This window comes from Aotus nancymaae, unplaced genomic scaffold (assembly GCF_030222135.1).
Source record: "Aotus nancymaae isolate 86718 unplaced genomic scaffold, 86718_ANA_hifiasm-v0.15.2.pri h1tg000077l, whole genome shotgun sequence".
NCBI classification, from domain to species: domain Eukaryota; kingdom Metazoa; phylum Chordata; class Mammalia; order Primates; family Aotidae; genus Aotus; species Aotus nancymaae.
Genome location: NW_026988492.1, coordinates 17,152,026 through 17,159,902, shown reverse-complemented (window position 1 = coordinate 17,159,902; position 7,877 = coordinate 17,152,026).

Genomic DNA, 7,877 nt, shown 5'->3' with positions numbered 1-7,877 from the left:
TGCTGACTTGGTTTTAACAAATCCCTCTGGTCACGGGGTGGAGGATGGGCTGTGGGACATGGACAGGAGTGGAGCGGGACCAAGAGCAGGGGCAGGGAGGGGAGGAAAGAGCCTAGTTATTGCAAGAGCCAAGACAGGAGGCCAGGCTGGTGAAACCCTCAGGCTACTGCTGACTCTGTGTGCACGTGGGTGGACGTGCATGCATGTGTGTGCATGGTGTGTGTGTGTGCACACACGTATGCGTGTGAGCATGGATTGCTTGGGTATGTGCATGCACTTGTGTGTGGATGTGTGCCCACATTGTGTGTTGCTGTATACGCCAGCATGCTTGTATGTGTGCAAATGTACATGCATGTGTGCACGCTTTGTGTGTATGCGTGTGCACATGCACAGATGTGCACAGGATGGTTGCTCCAATAGCCAGCCAAGAACTGGGAAAAGAACAGCCCCACAGGTGCTCTTAGACTCCCAGACAGGAAAGCCGGGCTCCTTCTGGGGCTCACCCCATCTTCCTCAAAGATGGGGACTAGGCCCTAACCAATGTCATGTCTCCTTTCTTGCATTGAAAGAATAAACCTCACCATGCCCCAGGGCTGTTTCCTAGCTGTAGTCGGTCCAGCGGGGACAGGGAAGTCCTCCCTGCTGTCTGTCCTCTTTGGGGAGCTGTCAAAGGTGGAGGGGTTTGTGAGCATCAAGGCGAGGCCACTTCCCACCTGTCTGCTAGGATGTCCCCATCATCCTGAAGGTCCCCCTTCCTCACTGCCTTTCCACCCCTCCCCATCCCAGCCAAGCTCACTTTCATTCATTCTCTCGACCCACCACTGAGAGCCCAGCTCCCACTGCTCCTCAAAACCTGTCATACCTCTGTCCCCATCATCCTTCTGTGACCAAAGTAAGTTGTGTTTTAGTGTTCGGTGGCTTACATGCTCCAGGAGGCCTCGATGCAGAACACCTCTGTGGTGGAGAACGTGTGCCTCGGGCAGGAGCCAGACCCAGTCAGGCTGGAGAGAGTCCTAGAGGCCTGTGCCCTATGGCCAGATGTGGACAGCTTCCCTGCAGGAGTCCACACTTCAATTGGGGAGCAGGTGAGAGTCTCGGGGTCTTTTGAGTCAGGGAGGCACTGCAGTTGGAGGTCATTTTGGTCCCTGACTCATGATGAGCAACATGATGGAGAAATGCAGGCAGTGGTCAGGGAAGTAGAGGAGAAGGGCTCAGCTCAGGGTCAAGCACATACTAGGTGTTCAACAAATAATCATTAATCACTAAATAGAAATGGACACACAGAGAGAGGTAAGGAGTTGTGGTAGGGATTGGCGATGAGAAGCTCTCTGACAACTGAGAGTGAGAAGACTAGACTCCTGTCTTCCTCTGCCCTGCCTTGCTAGGTGACATTGATCTAATTGCTTCCCCTCTCTGGGCCTCACCAAAGCGTCTGCACAGAGATGTCCAACACACAGGATATATGCATCTGGAGCTATGGATTGGGCAGGAGCTGGCAAACTGTGATCCCCCAGGCCAAATCCAGCCTTCCACTTCTGTGTGTTTGTGTGTGTTTTGAAGCGGAGTCTCACTCTGTTGCACAGGCTGGAGTGGTGCAATCATGGCTCACTGCAACCTCCCCCCTCCAACACTCAAGAAATTCTCCCATCTCCGCCTCCTGAGTAGCTGGGATTATAGGCACATGCCACTACACATGGTTAATTTTTGTATTTTTAGTAGGGACAGTGTTTCACCATGTTGGACAGGCTGGTCTCGAACACCTGACCTCAGGTAGTCTCCCCATTTTCCTCAGAGTCAAACCCCAAGTCGTGACGATCCCTAGCAAGGTCCCTGTCACCTTGCTCTTGTATCCATCATCCCCATCTCCCATCGTTTTCTCCTGGCTTCACTCCAACCTCCTGAGTCTCTGTGATGTTCCCTGATCCCCGGCAGCACACTCTGGCCCCGGCGCCTTTGCACCTGCTGTTCCCACTGATGGAAATCTCTCCCCAGGAGTTCCCAGGCCTCATCCCTCACTTCTATCACATTCACAGAGAAGCCTTCCCCGATTACCTTATCCACCACCACCACCACAAGACTGCTCATGCTAGTGCGCCTTACACCAACACCTGCTTTTAATTTCATTTCCTTTCCTTTCTCCTTTCCTTCTTTTTCTTAAGACAGTGTCTTGGTGTGTTCTCCAGGCTGGAGTACAGTTGCACAATCTTGGCTCACTGCAACCTCGACCTCCCAAGTTCAAGCAATCCTCTCAACTCAGCCTCCTGAGTAGCTAGAATTACAGGCAGGTGCCACCACACCTGGCTCATTTTTTTTTTTGTACTTTTAGTAAAAATGGGGTTTCACCATGTTGGCCAGGCTGATCTCAAACTCCTAACCTCAAGTGATCCACTCACCTCGGCTTCCCAAACTGCTGAGATTACAGGCGTGAGCCACAGCACCTGGACGTACCTGCTTTAGTATTTATTCTTCATAGCACTTTCCACCTGATGTGCTCTCTGTGTTACTGGTTTGTTTATGGCTCACCTGTCTCTCTCCTCCTCATTAGAATGACGGATCCATTCAGAGAGCAGAAACTTTGTTTTGTTCATTGCCATTTCCCAAAGCCTAGAACCCTGGTGGGGATATGATAACCAGGCAGTAGTTATTAGTGGAATAAATGGATGTAAGAATGACATTAATGGTCAGGTGTGGTACCTCATGCCTGGAAACACAGCACTTTGGGAGGCCTAGGTTGGTGGATTGCTTGAAGTCAGGAGTTTGAGACCAGCCTGGCCAACATGGTGAAACTCCATCTCTACTAAAAATACAAAAATTCACCAGGCATGGTGGCACACCTGTAATCCCGGCTACACAGGAGACTGAGGCAGGAGAATCAATTGAACCCAAGAGGTGAAGTTTGGAGTCAGTCGAGATCGTGCCACTGCACTCCAGCATGGATGAACGAGCAAGACTCTGTCTCAGAAACAAAAATACCTTTAAAAAAGAATGCATGAAGACAAGAAGGCCTAGACAGAAGGAATAAGTGGTAGTAATCAGTAGTACACAAGGGAAATCATAGTGAATGAGAATTTATTTGTAAATTTCAAGATAGCTAGAAGAGAAGGATTGTCATGTTCCCAATACAAAAGATAAATATTTGAGGTGATGACTATCTCAGTTACCCTGATCTGATCATTACATACTGTCTACATCAGGGGTCTCCACACCCCCGGCCACGAATCAGTAGCAGTCTGAGGCTTGTTAGGAACTGGACGGGCAGCACAGCAGGTGAGCAGCAGGCAGGCGTGTGAGGCTTCCTCTGTGTTTACAGGCACTCCTTATTGTTCGCATCACCACTTAAGCTCCACCTCTAGATCAGTGGCAATGTTAGATTCTCATAGGAGCGCAAATCCTACTGTAAACAGCACATGCAAGAAATCTAGGCCACATGCTGCTGCTGCTCCTTTTCTTTTTTTCAGATGCAGTCTCACTCCGTAGCCCGGCTGGAGTACAGTGGTCCATTTTTGGCTTACTGTAACCTCCACTTTTTGGGTTCATGTGATTCTCCTGACTCAGCCTCCTGAGTAGCTGGGATTACAGACACATAACACAATGCACGGCTAATTTTTGTATTTTTTTTTTTTAGTAGAGATGTGGTTTCGCCATGTTGGCCAGGCTGGTCTCAAACTCCTGACCTCGTGATCCACCTGCTTCAGCCTCCCAAAGTGCTGGGATTACAGGCATGAGCCACCATGCCTTGCAGCTGCATGCTTCTTAAGAAAATCTAATGCCTGATGATCTATCACAGTCTCCCATCACCCCCAGAGGGACCACCAAATTTCAGCAAAACTAGCTCAGGCTCTCACTGATTCTACATTATGGTGAGTTGTGTAAGTATTTCATTACATTTTGCAATGTAATAACAGAAGCAGCCAGGCACAATGGCTCATGCCTAGCATCCCAGCACTTTGGGAGGGTGAGGCAGGCAGAAAACCTGAGGTCAAGAGTTTGAGACCTGCCTGGCCAACATGGTGAAAGCCCATCTCTACCCAAAATACAAAAAATCAGGCAGGTGTGGTGGCAGGCACCTGTAATCCCAGCTACTTGGGAGGCTGAGGCAGGAGAATTGCTTGAACCCAGCAGGCATAGGTTGCAGTGAGCCAATATCATGCCATTCCACTCCAGCCTGGATGACAAGAGCAAAACTCCATCTCAATATATAATAATAATAATAGAAGTAAAGCGCTCAATAAATGTCATGTGCTTGAATCATCCTGAAACCACCCCTGCCCCCAGGTGCATGGAGAAATTGTCTTCTACAAAACCGATCCCTGATGCCAAAAAGGTTGGGGACCACTGCTCTACAGGTCTCAAAATATCACCTGTGCCCCTCAAATAGGTGCAACTATTACATATCAATAAAAACTAAGGTAAGTCAATTAAAATTTAAAATTAAAGGACTGAAAAGTTACCACCGAATCATAGAATAGGGAAATGAATATTGTCCTCGTTAAAGGTGGTCTCAGTGGAGAAAGGGAACAGAAGTTGGACTGATGGATACAGAGAGTAAGTAGGAGACAGAGTTGCTTGGGAAGTGCAGGTAACTCCTCCAGCAAGTGTGCTGGGAAGGGGAGAAGTGAGGTTGGTAAGGATGGAGGGGATGCCGGCTTGGGAGTGAGTGCCTTTGAAGCTGAGCATGTCCCCAGCAGACAGGCATGGGGAGATGTGCCCCAACCTGCTCCAGTTTCACCCTGTAGATGCAGACTCAGGACACTGTTCTTTTTGTGGCCACAGGGCATGAATCTCTCAGGGGCCAGAAGCAGCAGCTGAGCCTCACCTGGACTATATACAGAAAGGCAGATGTGTACCTACTGGGTGACTCCCTGGTGGCTCTGGACGCCCACATCGGCCAGCATGTCTTCAACCAGGTCATCAGTCCTGTTGGGCTACTCCAGGGAACAGTAAGTTTGAGAATGTGTCAGAGGGCACAGGGCAAAGGCAGGGGATGCCCTTAGCATCCAGTCCTAACCCAAGTTTCTCTCACCACCCCCTTCCACTTGAGTCCAATTTTCCTCTTTGTGTTTGTCAGCTTTTGCTGTGATGGTGCTGTGTAACAAACAAACCCTCAGATTCCATCAGCTTACAACAGCAGCTGTTTCTTGCTTATGCATCTGTGGTTTAACTATTACAGCTCTGCCTTGGATGATTAGCCCAGGTCAGATGGACTCCTTGTCTTCTTGAGACAGCCTGAAGGAGTCCCCTCTGTTTCTCTATTTGGAAATACTATTTTCAAGAAAGATGGGAGGAGCACAAGAAGGGGAGCTCTCCCCACTCTGAGTCCACAGACAATACTCCCACCCCAACCCCCTGCTCCAGAAGGCTGGCCAAGCACATGTGTAACTCTTTTTTTTTCTTACTTTCCCCTTCCCTTCCTTCCTCTTTCCTTTCCCTGCCCTTCCTCCTCCTCTCTCCCCCCTTCTCTTTCTCTCTCCCCACTGTCCTCCCTCCCTCCCTTCACTCCCTTTCCTCCTTTCTTCTTTTTGATGACATCTTGCTCATCTAGGATGGAATGCAGTGGTGCAATTTCAGCTCAATGCAACCTCCACCTCCCAGTTTCAAGTGATTCTCATGCCTGTTTCCCAAGTAGCTGTGACTACAGGTGTGTGCCACCATACCTAGCTCATTTTAGTATTTTAAGTAGAGATGAGGCTTAGCCATGTGGACCTGTCTGGTCTTGAACTCCTGGCCTCAAGTGATCCACCTGCCTTGGCCTCCCAAAGTGCTGGGATTACAGACGTGAGCCAGCACACCCTCAGAGGCTTGTGAAGTTACTGTTGTCATTTTACAGATGAGCAAAGAGAGTTAAGTCAATTGCCCAAGGTCACCAGGTTACAACTTGAGTGTGTTCAACTCCAGAGTCCATGTTTGCAGTTGCCATGGAGACAGCACAAGAAGGTTTTCGTGCCTAGAAAGCTACAACATGCCTGCTAGAGTTTCTACTAATCCAAAGAACACAAAGTGCCCTTGACATATGACAAAGTCCTGGAACTGAAGTTGCCAAGTCAAGCTCAACCACAATGACTGAAAAGTAGCAACTCATAGCACATCATATATATTAGCTCACTGAATCAACATAATGCCCCTGTGAGGCTGTAGCACTTAAAGCAGGGACAGTTTTAGCTGTGTATTTTCCAAGAGCTGTGTGCTCTATAAGTAAAAAGCTAGTTTTGTTGTTACTTTTGGTCTGCAGGAGAAATGGGAGTCCTTTTCAGAGAGCATGGGAGACCCATGAGTCCTTTGCCATCCTCTTTTCTGCCTCTGAGGGTGAAATGAGAGTGTGAAGCACTTTGGGAGGTGGCCATTCACTCAGGTAGGCTCGGTGCAGAGCGTAGCTTCTGTCCGCTTTTGTGGCTACAGTCATCATGAGCCATGTCTGAAAGAATGAATCACATTTCAGATGCTAGCATGCTGTCTGTTTGACTGTGCTGTTGTTTTAAAGAGAGCATCATTGACTATTCTGTAACCTGATAGCGCTGCCTAATTGTATTCTATGTAATAATGCGTGGGCTTGAGGATGAGGCAGGTTTGGGGGAGAAGGAGGGAGAATGCACGTGTGAATTAGGGAAAGGTCTCTCCTTCTTTGGAGCATGGATGTGTTCAATGCCCTCCTCATACTACTAATTATTTGGCTGGACACTGAGTTGTGTGTCTAAAGCGTCTGTGTGTGTGTGTGTGTGTGTGTGTATGTATGTGTGTGTCTGTGTGTCTGTCTCTAGGGCTGAGAAGCACCTCCACCTTCCTGTGGTAGCATGTTACTCAGAACCTTGCATAAATCACAGCACTCCTAAAAACACAATACATGTAAGTTCTCAGAAAGTTTTCTTACTTCTGAGGGTGAAATGAGAGTGTGAAGCACTTTGGGAGATGGCCATTCACTCAGTTAGACTCGGTGCAGAGCGTAGCTTCTGTCCTGCTTTTGTGGCTACAGTCATCATGAGCCATGTCTGAAAGAATGAATCACATTTCAGATGCTAGCATGCTGTCTGTTTGACTGTGCTGTTGTTTTAAAGAGAGCATTGTTGACAATTCTGTAACCTGATAGCGCTGGCTGGAGAATATTTTTTATAAAAAAGGACGGTGCAAAGAAGTATATTTTTTATAAAAGTGTATTTTCAGTGTGATTATATTCAAAATAAAAGAGTACCTAGATAGGGAGTATATTCTTTATAAAAGAGAAATTTGAGTGTGATTATATTCAAAATAAAAGAGTACTTTGAGAGGGAGTATATTTTGTATAAAAGAGTACTTTGAGTGTGATGATATTAAAAATAAAGTGTACTTTGAGAGGGAGTACATTTTTTATAAAACAGTAAATTGAGTGTGATTATATTCAAAATAAAAAGTACTTTAAGAGGGAGTATATTTTTTATAAAGGAGTATTTTGCATTTGATTTTATTCAAAATAAAAGAATATATTGAGATTGAGTATATTTTTTATAAAACAGTAATTTGAGTGTGAGTATATGCAAAATAAAATTGTATTTTTACAGGGAGTATATTTTTTATAAAAGAATACATTGAATGTGATTATATTCACAACAAAAGAGTATTTTGAGAGGGAGTATATTTTCTATAAAAGATTACTTTGAGAGGGAGAATATTTTTTATAAAAGAGTACTTTCAGTGTGACTATATTCAAAATAAAAGAGTACTTTGAGAGGAAGTATATTTTTTATAAAAGAACATATTCAGTGTGATTATATTCATAATAAAAGAGTACTTTGAGAGAGATTATATTTTTATGTAAGAGTATTTTGAGTGTGATTATATTTAAAATAAAAGAGTACTTTGAGATTGAGTATATTTTTTATAAAAGACTACATTGAGTGTGATTATAT